The following is a 16864-nucleotide window of genomic DNA, read 5'->3' as shown; positions in this document are numbered from 1 at the left end:
ACAACTCACATGAAAGAAGTGGCAGCATGTATTGATCCATAATGATGCTCATAACATTTGTATTGATAATCTCATTCCTTAAGAATGCATCCTAAGAAAATAACTCAAAAAAAGAAAAAAGGATGTCCTAAAAATGTTTATTGCATATTAAGTCAAAGAGCAAATAATCAAAAACTACTGTTACTCAGAAAGGTAGAAATTATCCAATAAATGTTGGCATAAAAAACATGGTGGACTATTAAGCAAATTTTATTTTATTATTTTTTAAATTATTTATTTCTGAGAGAGAGAGAGAGCCACAGCATGAGCAGGGGAGGGTCAGAGAGAGAGAGATAGAATCTGAAGCAGGCTCCGAGCTCTGAGCTAGCTGTCAGCACAGAGCCCAATGCGGGGCTCAAACTCACAAACCGTGAGATCATGACCTGAGCTGAAGTCAGACGCTTAACCGACTGAGCCACCCAGGTGCCCCTATTAAGCAAATTTTAAAACATCTTTATAAATACAAAATAACATAGAACAAGATAGAAAAATGTTAATATATAAGGTAACACTTAAAGCTAAGTAAGTGTTAATCTTGTTTATCTTTGATCATTATGATTATAATGCTCTAAAAGGTAAATGGAGACTGAAAGGGAATACAGAAAAAAATGCAAACATCTAGATTTGAATGTTTCACAAATATCTCAAAGCAAGAATGTGTTCAAGCTGAACGTATAACCTTTGTCCAAATTTTGCAAAATTATAGAAAAATCTACACTAAAAAATATTTGTAAACTTTCCATAGAAATACAAATATGTATGATTTCATATATCCTAATCATAATTGCCTCATTTGAGCCAATGCATTTAAAAACTAATTGAGGGGCGCCTGGGTGGCTTAGTCGGTTAAGCGTCCGACTTTCGCTTGGGTCATGATCTCGCGGTTCGTGGGTTCGAGCCCCGCGTCGGGCTCTGTGCTGACTGCCAGCTCAGAGCCTGAAGCCTGTTTCAGTCTGTGACTCCCTCTCTCTCAGACCCTCCCCTGCTCGCGCTGTCTCTCTCATTCTCTCCTAGAAATAAATAAAACATTTAATAAATAAATAAATAAATAAATAAATAAAAACTAATTGAAATAGAGTGTGAAGGTCTGACAAAATGCTTTAAATTTGAGCAGAACCTCTATGAACAGCTAAAGCAATACTAGTTTGAAGTGCAAGTTGCTGGAGAACATCCCAGTCCACTCTTCCAAGCACAAGATATTTATAAAGAGCTAGCATATTATTCTTCTGCTGCCCTTTATGGTGAAATCTTGGCTTTTAATTTAATGAAAAAAATGACATACAATATCTAACATCACTTGATAGGTCTTTTTTTTTTTAATCACTTGATAGATAATTGAACTGTAGAATCCATGAAAGGAAAAACGGCAGCAACAGTATACCACAATTTTTTTGGCACAATATATTCAAACAGCCTCCAAAATTACTCAATGAATTTCTAGAACAACAGTACTCAAAAATCCAACCAAAGCCATCATAATGTTAGATGTCTTTGTATCGAAAGAACAATTCTCCTCAGATGTGAATCCAGTTTTAAATATGTAACTTGAGCATAGTATATATGTCTCTATCCAATATATTGATTCATAACATGCTCCCTTGCTCACATTCTGGTATAGTATCTTGATTTTGGAATCTCTTATTCTGGTATCCTGATTCATCAGAATTGATCTCATTCTTTAATATAATATTTTGGCAATAATATTAAGTGTGAAAGCAGATGCACTACATTGTCTGACTGCTTGAGCTTGGTTCCCACTCAAGAGTGAAGGCAACACTGTCCAATTGAACTTTTTGCAATAATGGAAATGTACTCTATCTGCATTGTCCATTACTGTAGCCACTAGCTATGATAGGTTATTAAGCATTTGAAATGTGGCTAGTGCAACTCAGGAAATTAGTCTCTTTTAAATAATTTATCTTGAAATAGCTAGTGCTTACTGTATTGGGCAGTACAAGTTTAGATAATCCTTGTCCATTGTTAGGTTGTTATCCTTTTATACCTGAGCTTGTCTCTGGAACCAGAAAAGTCATCTTCAATATCAAACAAACACGTATTAGAACATCTCAGTTCCCATTTCAAAGACGTAGTAGCAATTGCTTGAACCAGGGTCCCCAGATTAAATTTAATGATATTCCACATATAAATTGACTTCAGTTTCATCAAAATTTGGTCGACTTGTTCATTCTGGTAGAAGCCTATTAACTTCGAGGATAGCATCAAATTTAAAGTTTAGATCTCCTTGGAATGATCAATGGCAATATACAGAAACTAACTTCAGTGTTGAATTAGTACTTCCAACTTACCCATCTCTACCTCACCATCAAAAGCCACCATCTGTACATCACTATTGGTCACATACCATACTTAAGACAGTGGTTTGCATAAGATTGGCATAGATTTGAATGTTCTCTGGAGAAAGCAAATAAAACCTACATTTTAATAAAATTGGAGGGGCGCCTGGGTGGCTCAGTCGGTCAAGCATCCAACTTCAGCTCAGGTCATGATCTCATGGTTCGTGGGTTCAAGCCCCGCATCGGGCTCTGTGGGGACAGCTAGCTCAGAGCCTGAAGCCTGCTTCAGATTCTGTGTCTCTCTCTCTCTCTGACCCTCCCCTGTTCACGCTGTCTCTCTCTCTCTCTCTCAGAAATAAATAAAACATTTAAAAAAAAATTTTAATTAATAAAACTGGAAAGTCTGCTTGTGACTTTCTGAAGTTCCTCTGGAAAGCAGTACAATGGGAATCTAAGAGATGGAATGCAAAGCAAAGCTGTTTTCTGGTTTATGGGATGGCAATTCTCTATAAATTCCAAATCCTGTAGAGTGCAACATTAGGACTTTGCCCTGGGAGCAGCCTTTGATTTGTAAATATTTTTGAGGAGCTATGGCCAATCAAAGCAAACTTCAAGAAGGGGGAACAGGTGGCCCAAAGACTGGGAACCTGCCTCCCAGCTAGGTGCTTCCCCCACAGATTCCACTGAACTTCCCTCCTACCCATTTCCACCCCTCCCTCCCAATCAGAGGAACCAAGGACTCCTGGAGCTCAAGGACAGTTGTGATCCAGGGGGAGAAAAGAGATCACTTAACACAATTGGAATTTGAATCTACATTTGTTTACTAGCTCCTCCCCTGGGCTCTAGGCTCCATCACAAAAGGGACCACATGTGGGTTCTTTACTGAAGAATTCCTATGTTTAGACTGTGTCTGCTCATAAACACTTTTGGGAATTTTACTCATTTACTCATGAATTTTAACTCATTAATGAATAAGATTTGGTGGTGAGATTATGTGTGCTATAACCTTTCTTCCTTTATGATGTTATAATATCCTTTTTCCAGTATTAAAATTGGGAGCTGAGATTTACTTGTGTAATATTTTTCTGGATGAAGCAAATAGGATGAGAAAGAGAAAACATTTTTATCCTAGAACCACTTACTGAGTGGCTGTTACTCGGAACTGAATTCAGTGTAACGGAGGACACAGGGACAAATAAGACAAAAAGTCCTTGCCCTCAAAGAGCTAGTACTAGAGTACAGGGTGGGAAGGGAAACATGTACACATACAATTTCTACAAGACAGCAGGTGACAAATGCTACAAATGAAGTTAGAGGATTTACTTTTAGCTAGAGTTGCTCGGTGACTTCTACGGGCATTCCACTTCCAATGACCTCTCGTTTCTGATTAACTGCCTGTTAACTTGCCCAAATCGTATATTGAACTAGAAAAATTCCTGAAAAATGAGGGTTTATGCTTTATCTTCCATAGTATCTGCAAAACGAGTACACTGATTTAGAATACGGACTCAATACATATTTGTTAAATAAAGAAATGAACAAACTGCAAGGCAACAAAAATTTTATCATGAGTCTTTGCCCTCCCTTTTTCATGAATAGTCCTTATTACTCCCCACAATGAAGACCAAACAGGGCCATTAAAACCAGTTTCAATTTGGGACACCCGGGTGGCTCAGTTGGTTAAGTGACTGACTCTTGGTTTGGGCTTAGGACATGATCTAGAGGTTCATGAGTTCAAGTCCTATACTGGGCTCCTCACTGGCAGTGCGGAGCCTGCTTGTGATTCTCTCTCTCTCTCTCTCTCTCTCTGTGTCTGACCCCACTCGTTGCTCTCTCTCACTCGCAAAATAAAGAAACTCTAAAATTTCTTTAAATAAAAAAAATACCTCCGGTTTGACAAGAATAAAGCAATATCTTAAGGACTGTTCATGAAAAAAGTATTTCAGAACTGAATAGCAAGAAAATATATCTCTGAGTATCCCTCTGTGACAGCCAACTAATCCAAAAGTTCAACCTAGAACAAGCTTGTTCTGGCCTGGAGGTATAAGTGTGAAGCTTTACAGTCAAAATGTGAATATCTCCAAGAGAGTGAATCAGTCTTCCTACTACAGATACGAATCCAGCAATCTGAATGGAGAGTGCAGTTTTCATCACTTGATTTCACTGGACATATATTTAATTGTTCGGCAAACTTAGACTAAAACAGGAAAAGAGAGGTGAAAATAGTAACTACACTGGTTCATTTTTATATATTTCAAAGGAGAATGTGAGCATCTGGGAAGTACTCACTTTAAGGAGCCAATCCAATTGTGTATAATTTTTGACTAAAATTAACATAAGTAAAGTTACAATACCCGTTTGTCACATGGGTTGGTGTTCTGTAATTATTCTAAATTTCTTGGTTTTAGGGTTTTTTTCCCCTCAGAAATCACTAAGACAAAGGGAGAGGGAATAATTTAGTGAAGGAGTTTGTAGAAGAGGATTTCCATGTAACATTCTTGGTCCTCCCAAGTGGCTCTCGGCATGCAGTGTAAAAATTCACAAATTGCAGACTTAGAAAGAACTGCTTCCCAGAATCTTGAAGATCCACTATTAATAACAGTAATAGTTCTGATAAAGAATGACTGTGCTGGGTGCTTTAAATATATCCTTCTTAATCCATTTTGAATCCTTCAAGGTGGATGTTATTATCCCCACCTCACAGATGAGAAGACTGAAGTTCAAGTGGGTTAAGAAAATTTCCCAAGATCAAACAAGTAAGTGCCTGATTAGGATTTAAATCCACATCAGTGTGATTCAAAAACCCATGCTCTCAGGCACCTAGGTGGCTCAGTTGGTTGAACATATGACTCTTGATTTTGGCTCAGGTCATGATCTCAAACCCATGGTTCGTGGGTTTGAGCCCTACATTGGGCTCTGTGCTGACGGTCTGGAACCTGCTTGGGATTCTCTCTCCCACTCTCTCTCTCTCTCTCTGCCCCTCCCCTACTTTCTCTCTCTTTCTCAAAAATAAAATAAATAAACCTTTAAAAGAAAAAAAATAAAAAAACATGCTCTTTCCTCAGCTTTACTTCCCGAAGTAAAAGTTACATATACACCAGTGGCAGCAAGCATCCCTGCAGCTGCTGGAGCAGGTTTGTAAAAATGGTAAGAATAACGTCAGCCATGCTTACCATTAACATCTAGTACATAAAACTTGTGCTCTGTTTCCTAAGTCTGGGCCTGAGGGCATCTCAGTCATCCCTTCCTCTCCACTTCCACCTCTCTTCTCTCTCTTGTTATTCATGTGGAGATTCCCTTGAGCCATTCTACCTGAATACATTCAACTCTTCCATTTGAGAGTGGTCAAGTCTAGTTCATCTTTGTACCCCCATAGCACTTAGTGTAGAGATAAACTCATGGCATTCATAAGAGGCTGTTTTATCTTCTATGTATCTCAAAGAAAGAATTGGGCATAAATGGAACCCTCTTAGCTCATGGATATTACCACATATGTCATTACTTCACATGCTGGTTTTTATACCAATGCATATTGTCTCAAGGCATTGGAAGACAGCTAATGTGTTTTTTTTTTTTAAGTTTATTTATTTATTTTGAGAGAGAGAGAGAACAGAGGAGAGGCAGAGAGGGAGTGAGAAAGAGAATCCTAAGCAGGCTTTGCACTGTCAGTGCAGAGTCCTACATAGGGCTAAAACTCACAAATGTGAGACCATGACCTGAGCCAAAATCAAGAGCTGGATGCTTAATCGACTGAGCCACCCAGGCATCCCTAATATGTTTTTTTTTTAAGTTTATTTATTTATTTTGAGAGAGAGAGACAAGTTGGAGAAGGGCAGAGAGAGAGGAAGAGAGAGAATCCCAAGTAGGCTCTGCACTGTTAGTTCAGAGTCTGACATGGATCTCAAACCCACGAACTGTGAGATCATGACCTAAGCCAAAGTCAGACGCTTAACCAACTGAGTCACCCAGGTGAACCCCTAATATGTTTTTTAAGTAATCTCTATATCCGGCATGGGGCTCAAACTCATGATCTTGAGATCGAGAGTCAGATGCTCTACCAACTGAACCAGCCAGACATTCCAAGAAGACAGCTAATATTTATTGAACACCCACTGTGTGCCATAACTTTGCTAAGTGATACTCATTGTCCAATATAATTCTCATCACAACCCCGTGATGTGATTACTGTTACTGACCCAGTTCACAAATGAAGGAACTGAGAGAGGCATAAATGGTAAGGCTGCCATTTAAATCCACATTCTTCCCCACAATGGGGGACAGTGTGGGCAGGTCTCTCCAGTGTTTCCCGCCCATCTATATCAGAAGCCCCAATTCGAGACCCTCATCTCATATTGTTCATTATTGTTTCGTGTGCTTACTACCTCCAACTAGACTCTGAATTCCTTAAGGACAAGATGCATCTCTCATACTGCATTACCCAGAACACTTGGCACACTAATAATCACACAATAGGCACTCCACAGAATGCTTATGGGACCAACTACTTTTATTTTTTTTAATTAGTTAATTTTTTAAGGTAAATTCTATGACCAATATGGGGCTCAAATGCACGACCCCAAGATCAAGAGCTGCTTGCTCTACCAACTAGGCCAGCCAGGTCCCCCTCAGTTACTGCTTTTAAACACTCAGAGTAACACACTCTAAGTCAGGCAGTGCTGTGTAGTGGGAAAACAAACAAACAAACAGAAACTTTAGAGCCAGACATGCATGGGAGTGACTCTGGTTTTTACTAGTTGAGTAAACTTGGGAATTTACTTAATGTTCTCTGAGGCTCAGTGTCTTCATTTGCAAATGATGTAGACACATGCCTTATTTGTGTCATTGTACAAGTTAAATTATTAAATGAGAAAATAATCCCAAATACTTAACCATGGTGACAAACACCTAATAGGTGCTCACTAGTATAATTGGTGTAGATTCCTAAATCCCATTGGTCAAAATGAGGATAGGCTAGATTATGCTGTGGTAACAAACAAGGTTATAATTTTGGTGAGTTAGCATAATGGTAATTTATTTCTCATTCACCAAAATACCTGGTTAATATATCAAGGCTGGAGTGACTTTCCAGGGACAACTGTTATTTCCTTTCTTTTCTTTTCTTTTTCTTAATGTCTATTTTATTTTTGAGAGAGAGAGCATGCCCAAGCATGGGAGGTACAGAGAGAGAGGGAGAGAGAATCCCAAGCAGGATCTGCACTATCAGCACCAAGCTTGATGGGGGTGGGGTGGGGGGGGGGAATCAAATTCATGAACCACATGACCTGAACTGAAATCAAGAGTCAGCTGCTTGACCAACTGAGCCACCCAGGAGCCCTGAGACAACTGTTTTCAATGTAGCATCTCAGCCATCCATGCTGAAGTAAGCACTACCATCTTGTATCCTCTGGAAAACATAGTCACTTTGGTTAATTTGGAAAGGAAAAAGTTCTGGAAAGTCTTAGACTGACAATTGAATAAATGTTTTGTCTCAGAAGTATCACATAATTATCACTTCTTCTTGCATAATCTTGGCCAAAGAAATTCACATGGTTATATCCAACTTCCAGGAGGCAAGGAAATACAATCTTCCTGTATGTGTGAAAATATTGGTAAACAGCTATCATACCATATTAGACAGGAAGTTAGTTCATACTGAAAGAAGAATTAAAATGGGATTTTCATGGGGCTGCCTGGGTGGCTTGGTCTGTTAAATGTCCGACTTCGTTCAGGTCATGTCCTCACTGACCTCACAAAGAGCCTGAAGGCTGCTTCAGATTTTGTCTCCCTCTCTCTCTGCCCCTCCCCTACCTGCTTGCTCTTGCTCTCTCTCTCTCAAATATAAACAAACATTAAGAATTTTTGTAAAAAGAAAATGGGACTTTCTGCCAAAACAGAGGTAGAACAAACACACTAAAATGGACACTGTGGGGGTGACTGAATGTCTCAGTAGGTTAAGTGTCTGGACTCTTGGTTGCAGCTCAGGTCATGATCTCACAGTTAGCAAGATCAAGCCTCTTCCCAGGCTCTGTGCTGGAATTCTCTCTCCCCCTCTCTCTCTCTCTGGCCCTCCCCTCTCTCAAAATAAGTAAGTAAACTTAAAAAAATAAAAATAAAATAAAACAGTCTTTACTACTTTGGGGTGGAAAAGGCACTGAAATGAGAAATAGGTGGTTTGGTTTTAGTCCCAATTCACAAACTATCTGAGCGTACATTGGCCGTGGATCACATTATTATTCTGTGCTTTGTTTCCTCATACATAAAAAGAGAGGAATAGATAAAGCCTATTTTAATATTTTGTTCAAATCAAATAGGTTTGGACATTTTAACTGAAATTGAATTTTAATTGAATTTGAAGTGAAAAATTAGAGCAGATATGTGAGTTCATCTAATTGTCTTAAGCACTTCAGGATGGACCTTTATTTATAGGAGTGGAAAACAAAAATGAAATAAAGAGAAGGGGAAAAAAAACAGAAAATTGATTCAAGTGGCAAATTCTCTAATTATTATCTGAAAAAGTTGAAGAGTAACAGTAGTGAGAGGGAGTGTGCTTTGAGCTAATTCCTTCAGCTCTGCCGCACAGTAAGACTCCCAGAGCTGGGACTCTCATGCCCAGCTGAAATGGTCTTGAGCCTTAATCATTTAGCTCTTTTTGTCTTCCCTGCCATCTCTGTGGGGCATGGGATCAGAAACGGAACTGGAATCTCCTCGTTGGGTCATTTACTGCTACTTTCAAGCAGCAAAAACTTTGTGGCTAATAAAAAATATATCCTGGAAATGCCTGATTTCTTCTCACTACATGGCTTCATGTGTCTTGAGGCCAACACTGAGGGAATATGTCAGAGACAAAGGTCTTGCCCTTGACAAAATTCTAAGGGCATCAAGGGTAGGACAAGTCTTATCTCCACTGTCAGCATCCTCCATCCCTTACCTTCTCCCAAATCATTTCCCTCCTTGCTAGTAAAGCTCAGGGCCTGGAACCAGACAACCTAATTAATAGCTGTGTGACCTTAAGTAAGTTGCTTAGCATCTCTGAGCTTTAGTTCCCCTGCATGTAAAACAGACTAATAACAGTACTTACCTTATAGGGATGCTGTGATATAAGGATTGAGTTAACAGTTGTGAACTATGTCTGGCATAGTAATAATTGAGAAATGTCTACTTTCATAATTATCAATAATGTAGCAGTAGCAGTAGGAGGAAGAGGAGGAGTAGCAGAAGTAGTAATAAAAAGAGTACTTCAACCTGGTCTACTACACCAGCACTTTGTACCCTGAATGTCTGCCTTCATAGGATTGCCTATAGGCTAAAATCATAGTGGGTAGATGTGTTGTATCCTTGACTTTTAAATAGGTCCTGGTGTGATTTACTTGCTCCTTAAACAGGGAGGGAGCTCCAAGCATCATGGCAGATTGGTGAAGAAATATCTAGGAACAAATAGTTTTTTCTGCATCCTTTGACTAAAAAGTTACTTTGGTTACTTTGATACCAGACAGCTAAGAAAACTCTACTTCTACTAACCTTTACTAATTAATACTAGCAGAAATATACTCCAAAATCCAAAATATACATTTCCTCAGATTGCAAACAAGATCAACTCAAATCCTAGTACTACAGTATGTAAGACTCTATGTGTTGTTATAGAGATTATAAAGAATTATAGATCATAGTCCTTTTCCTTGAGAGGTTCACAAATGGCACAGACTTTCTTAAGGAATTCAATTTTAAGTATATAAGAAAAATAATAACTCAGAGTTGAGGGGGGAAAAGAATAAATGTCAATACAGAAACACCAGCAAAAAAGAAACTGGCACATTATGTAATTAATTGCTAGATGAGAGGCAGGTGTAAAATGAATTTCTAAAAACACTGAAGAAGCAGATTAAGTAATTGTGAATTAGAGACTTCACTCTAAAAGTAATTACTCAGGGGCACCTGGGTGGCTCAGTCAGTTAAGCGTCCAACCTTGGCCCAGGTCATGATCTTGCAGTTCATGAGTTTGAGCCCCACGTTGGGCTCTGTGGTGACAGCTCAGAGCCTGGAGCCTTCTGATTCTGTTTCTCCCTCTTTCTGCCCCTCCCCGCTCGCTTCCCCCACCTCAAAAATAAGAGTAAACATTTTAAAAATAATTTAAAAATAAATAAATACATAAATAAATTAAAGTCATTACTCAGGAACTTCATAATGGCTCAGAAAGTGAAGTCAGGATTAGAACCAAGAGACTGGGTTTTGCTGACTCCTGGGTTGTGCTGAACTGATCACTTAGTTTCACTGTGTTTCTTTTTCTTGATCTGAAAATTGAGGCCAGTAGATTAAACTAGCCTACAGATAGATTCTGAAAAATAATCTACCAAAAATATAGGAAAAGGTTTTTCTGATGTTACAGCAAAAAAAAATTTTTTTTTACTCTATAACATGAGTTCAAGTGATTCAAAACAGTATGTGGAAATTAAACCCCAATAAAAAAAATCAAAAAGTGGAAACCATGGAAAACCCAAATGAAGTCCTATGTTGCTAACACTGTTTCAGGAGCAATCCAAATCAGGTCAGTCTCACAACTGCAATGGGACAGCCCCTCTATTTTGCATGAAATATTATCACGATTAATTAAGCACTCCAACATTACTAGATTATATAATTTTCTGGAAAGCTACCCATTTTTTTTTTATTATTACTCAATTAAAAATAGAAGAAAAATTCATAGAGATAATTATGAATTTAAGGGGGCAAAATTTTAGTCACCCTCTTCAGTCTTTTAGATCAGTTGAGAAAACAATGTATCCTTGTAATTTGTAACTTCCCAAGGCCCATAAGGAAGAGCCCAGAAAACAGATACCTAACATCAAATCATGCCTTAATGGACACTAAGTATTAACATAGACTGGGGGATTTTACTCACTGAATATAAGATATTGCTACAATTTAGTTTTATTCTCAGCCAAACCAACTTTAAAAAGCCTTATGTTTTTCAGGGACACTGGAATGTCAGCTAAACAGTATTATCTGACATGGTCGGGTGAAGGCAAATTATCTGCTTGGCCTACAGGTATCCTAACCATCAAGTCTCAATTCCTTAATAACTTAGTTCAACCTAAATCCTTTTCTTTGACACTCTAAGCAACCAGTGAAAGCCTATATAATTGTCATCTTATAAAAGAATTTATTTAAAGGTGGTTTGAAAGTTAATGGTTAAACCCATTGTTTGTGGTTCCATGAATATAGGTCACAATAGTAACAAGCCTTTAGACTGAAGGTACATAAAGAGGCAGTGAGCAGTTCAGGACCTTATTACAACATGTCTATCAAACCTAGAGGAACAAAAAATGTGTTTGATTGATTTAAAAAAAAAAAAAAAAAGAGTGTGGCAGACAGCTTTCATTGTGCCATTAGCCCCAAACCTTGTCCCAAATTAAAATTGGAAGTTGAAGCAAAAGCTTTCCTGACTCAAGTCCCCGGAACCAGCTCTCTTTAGGGCAAAACTTTCCATTACATTCAAAATCCTCATATTTCCCATCACAGGTTCAGCTGCTGGTGACCCAGAAATGTCTGTGTATAAACAATGGTCCCAAGGATAGAAAGATCTATGGAGAACAAAACAAGGCCCACCTGCTCCCAACAACACACAACATAAAAACTCTCTTTCACTTCTGACACTTCTGTTCTAGTTAATCTCCTGTCTCATTATGGGAAAGGCCAAATACAAACACTGCAAATGAATAATATGTATGGCCTTTTGAGAATAGTTTAGGGAAAGGAATATATTGACTGAACAGTAATTTTTATTTCTTAAACTAATATCACTTCTAAAGTCTCTCACTACCAGTTGTTTGGACTCTTGGAAGCCCATAGTTAATACGATGGTGGCTCTTATCACATTACATTATTGTCTCCCATGTGACCATGAGGTGTTCCTTTGCTGCTCTTATCACCAGCACCTCATCCAGGGTGAGTCATTTAAGAGGTGCTCAATGAAAGCTCTGCAGGCTACACTGGTTTAAACACAGCTAGTTGGGGGGCGCCTGGGTGGCTTAGTCGGTTAAGCGTCTGACTTTCGCTTAGGTCATGATCTCGAGGTTCGTGGGTTCGAGCCCCGCGTTGGGCTCTGTGCTGACTGCCAGCTCAGAGCCTGGAGCCTGTTTCAGTCTGTGACTCCCTCTCTCTCTGACCCTCCCCTGCTCATGCTGTCTCTCTCTCTCTCTCTCCTAGAAATAAATAAAAAAATAAAATAAAATAAAATAAACACAGCTAGTTGGGGCTCTTGGGTGGCTCAGTTAGTTAAGCATCGACTTCGACTCAGGTCATGATCTCACAGTTTTTGGATTCAAGCCCCGCATTGCGCTCAGTACTGACAGCTCAGAGCCTGGAGTCTACTTTAGATTCTGCGTCTCCATCTCTCTCTGTGTCCCTCCCCTGCTTACGCTCTCTCTTTCTCTTTCTCTCTCTCAAAAATAAATAGACATTTAAAAAAATTTTTAAACACAGCTGGTCAAAGGTTTCAGATTTAAGTTTCAAAATATGTATCGGATTGTAAAAGCATATTTTAGATTCAAATAAGTGAGGGGACATAATTGGAAACTGTGAATGCTTAATTAAAAGACTACATAGGACAATTCTAACAATCACGTTTAAAATTTATAAAGTCTGTGCAACTGAGTCACAGAAATTGGGTGTGGGGTTTGGGAAATGCAAATCAAAACCACAATGAGATAGCACCTTACACTCATCAGAATGGCTAGAATAAAAAAGACAAGAAATAAAGGGTGTTGGTATAGATGTGGGAGGAAAAAGGTACCAAAAGGTGCACTATTGGAGGAATGTAAGTTGGTAGAGTCACTGTGGAAAACAGTATGGAGTTGCCTCAAAAAATTAAAAACAGAAGTACCGTATGATCCAATGTTTCCACTCCTGGGTATTTTTCCAAAGAAAATGAAAACACCAAAAGAAAATGAAAATATTAATTCAAAAAGATACATGCATTCCTGTATTTATTGCAGCATTATGTATAATAACCAAAGTATGGAAATGACCCAAGAGTCTACCCATAGATGAATGAGTAAAGATATGGTGTGTATGTGTGTGTGTGTGTGTGTGTGTGTGTGTGTGTGGTGTTTAATAGAGTATTACTCAGCCATATAAAGGAGAGAAATCTTGCCACTTGTGAGAATATGCAGATATTCTACTGAGTGAAATTAGACAAAGACAAAAGCCATATGATTTTACTTTCATGTAGAATCAAACAAACAAAAAGAATAAAGAAAGAGCAGAATCAGACTTACAAATGCAAAGAACAAACTGATGATTACCAGAGAGAAGGGGACAGAGGGATGGGCAAAATAAATGAAAATGAGTGGAAAGTATAGGCTTCCAGTTACGGAATAAGTAAGACACAAGGATAAAAGGTACAACACAGGGAATATAGTTAATGACATTGTAATAGTGATGTATGGTGAACAGCATGTAATGTATCAACTTGTTGAATCACAACATTGCACACTTGAAACTAATGTGACATTGTGTGTCAACTGTACTCAAATAAAAAATTGGGTGCAGGAATTGTATATGTTTTTATAAATATTTTTAAATATCTATATGATATAGCAGAGGTCTGCATTCAGGCTTATTTATAGGATGAAGTATCTTATATATTTCCAGAGCCAAAAAATTATAAACCAGAAATATAAAAATAAGTAAATGGTATATCTGGGTATACTTAAATTTTATTTTTCTCACTGACTGAGTCTTGACCAAATGCAAAAGGAATGAACTAGTTGACCTAACTTAAAATTAACACCCTACACACAAAAACACTATCTTCAAATGCTTTAAGTTCTTGAGGACAAGGATGATGTCTTAGGTCTCTACTGTATTTTCCATAGAACCCAACAATATGCTACAGAATGCTTAACAACAGTTCAATAATACAAGCTAAGTGACCGGCCTTCTATATTGGAAAATATAAGGCAGAACAACTTTGATAACCACATACCACTATCTAAATGTTCGGGGTTTCCTTAATTATGAATAAAATGAGTACATTGGAGAGGATTTAATCTCCTTTAAAATATAGAAACTTTTATTGTGCTGCTTCTTGGAGGTGACAAATGATGAGAATTGATGTTCAGGTAATGCTGTCACAGAAGTTTCCAGGGCCTTGGTGCATCTTGGCTTCGGTTTTGCTCTCAACACCTTGTGCAATGCCTAGTACAAAGTAGGTACTTTGTACCTACCTAATTCATTAATATGAATTAATACCAAAAAGTCAATTTCTAAATATGAGCACTTTGGTCGTTCATTCTTATAAATTGAAAATCTCTCTTTTTTGGGGGGGGGGGGCGCCTGGGTGGCTTAGTCGGTTAAGCGTCCGACTTTCGCTTAGATCATGATCTCTCGGTTCGTGGGTTCGAGCCCCGCGTCGGGCTCTGTGCTGACAGCCAGCTTAGAGCCTGGAGCCTGTTTCAGTCTGTGACTCCCTCTCTCTCTGACCCTCCCCTGCTCACGCTGTCTCTCTCTCTCTCTCTCTCTCTCTCCTAGAAATAAATAAAACATTAAAAAAAAGAAAATCTCTCTTTTTTGCTTATTTTGGGCATTAAAATATCCCAAGGCTACCAAATTCTTTCATTTAACAAAATCTTCTATAACTTGAGGAAACTAAGAGAGAATCTGACTAGTGGTGTGAATGCCTAGGAGAAAAGAATCTGGAGCCATTTTGAGGAGGAGAATACAGGGAGCTTCCTATAGAGACTGGTAGAGAAATAGAAGAAACAGAGAATTATTTGTCCTGGATTATTTTTTTGAAGACCTTCATTTTATTTGGGGGCGGGGGAGACTTTTATTTAAAATAATCAGAAATGATCAGGGGTGCCTGGGTGGCTCAGTTGTTTAAGTTGTTTAAGTCTGACTCTTGACTTTGGCTCAGGTCACAATCTCAGTTTGTGAGTTTGAGCCCCACATCAGGCTCTGCGCTGATAGCACGGAGCTGCTTGGGATTCTCTCGCCCCCTCTCTCTCTGCCTCTCCCCTGTTCTCTCTCTCAAAATAAATAAATAAACTTCAAAAAATAATAAATGATCATTTTATGAGTAAATGAATTATGCCAAATACACTTGTCAATTTCTAAAGTAGCGAGAAGGCTTTGACTTAAAATATTCTAAATATATTTACTACTGTGCTCATTTACCTGCAGTGCTAGGCTCTTTTCTTTTTATATCTTCATATAGCTTATTCCTCTAGCTTGAAAATTCTGAACATTTTATCTCTGCCTACCTTTTGACAAATGAGGTCAAAATCAAGATATTGTAATGATTGAGGAATTACTACACTGAGGTTTCTCCAAAAATAAAACAAATAAACATTTAAGAAAAAAAAAAGGAAAGGGGAGAAATCTTAAACCAAATGGAACCATACTAATCTCTTGATAAAATGATTTGAGGATTTTCGGATGTGGAGATACCTTTAAAAAATCAGAGAGGTCTTGGGGTACCTGGGTGGCTCAGTCAATGGAGTGTCTAACTCTTGGTTTTGGCTCAGGTCATCATCTCATGGTTCGTGGGATCAAGCCTTGTGTAAGGCTCCTTGTCTTGGCAGGGAGCCGGCTTGGTATCTTCTCTCCCCTCACTCTCTCTCTGCCCCTCCCTTGATCTTTCTCTCTCAAAAGAAATAAACTTTGAAAAAATCAGAGAAGTTATTCCTGAAAGCCTGGTACTTGATATCTCAAACAAAGATTCAGATCACAAGTATAAAAGTGATGTTTTTCTAAGAAAGAAGTTGAATTGCTTACATGTATTAAGTGTGCAAAGGGATTTTGTTTCTATGTGGTGGTTCTAGAATAGCAGATTTGACGGTAGCTGTTTGCTCTTTGAAAGATAATAGGAGAGGACCTGCATTTCCTGGTTTTCATACATGAAACAAGAATAGAGAATAACCAAGTTCTTAACATTAAGCCAGTGTAAACATGTAGCCAAATCGATTTCAGGCTGCAGGCTTTCCATGTGGCAAGGCAGGCTTCTCTGGGAAGCCATCAACCTGTGGGCAGGCTTACCCAGGATCAGAGAGGTGGCTGAATGTGGCCATTCCCCTTTGGGGTCATCGCTTATGCAATCTTAGACCTTCTATTGATTTGTTACTCTGACTTTCACAACACCACCACTCATGCCTGAGTTTTTCCATCTCATAAGTAATAAGAGTAATAATATTTGTCTTTTCTTTGTGGTACAAAGGCAATGTAAGTGAATGGAAGCGAAGTGTCAAAATCTTGGCAATCTAATGAAGGATATTCTTCAGGCTCCCTAGAACACATCTCAGAAGAAAGTATGTACAATATACATAAACCAAATCAGTAGACAACAAGCCATCCTAAGTGACGTTAGGTGAAATTTTTATTCTTAAATTAATGTTTATTTATTTTTGAGACAGAGAGAGAGAGAGCAGGGGAGACACAGAGAGGAAGGGAGACACAGAATCCGAAGCAGGCTCCAGACTCTGAGCTGTCAGCACAGAGCCCGACACGGGGCTTGAACCCACGATCCTGTGAGACCA

The 16864-nt window shown here is 38.5% G+C and overlaps 1 long non-coding RNA gene across 1 annotated transcript in view; it reads left to right on the top strand.

The window, feature by feature from the left end:
• Positions 1 to 11448, top strand: part of LOC144238256 (uncharacterized) — a 38988-nt gene extending 27540 nt beyond the window's left edge. The window contains exons 3-4 of the long non-coding RNA XR_013337046.1: positions 5011 to 5089; positions 11303 to 11448. This is a non-coding gene — a long non-coding RNA (uncharacterized LOC144238256). The remainder of the gene's footprint in view (positions 1 to 5010; positions 5090 to 11302) is intronic.
• Positions 11449 to 16864: the final 5416 nt, after the last annotated feature.

This window comes from Crocuta crocuta, unplaced genomic scaffold, assembly GCF_008692635.1.
Source record: "Crocuta crocuta isolate KB4526 unplaced genomic scaffold, BGI_CrCroc_1.0 scaffold318, whole genome shotgun sequence".
Lineage (NCBI taxonomy): Eukaryota > Metazoa > Chordata > Mammalia > Carnivora > Hyaenidae > Crocuta > Crocuta crocuta.
The sequence above is the reverse complement of the archived record's forward strand: the minus strand, read 5'-3'. Positions and strand labels throughout refer to the sequence as shown.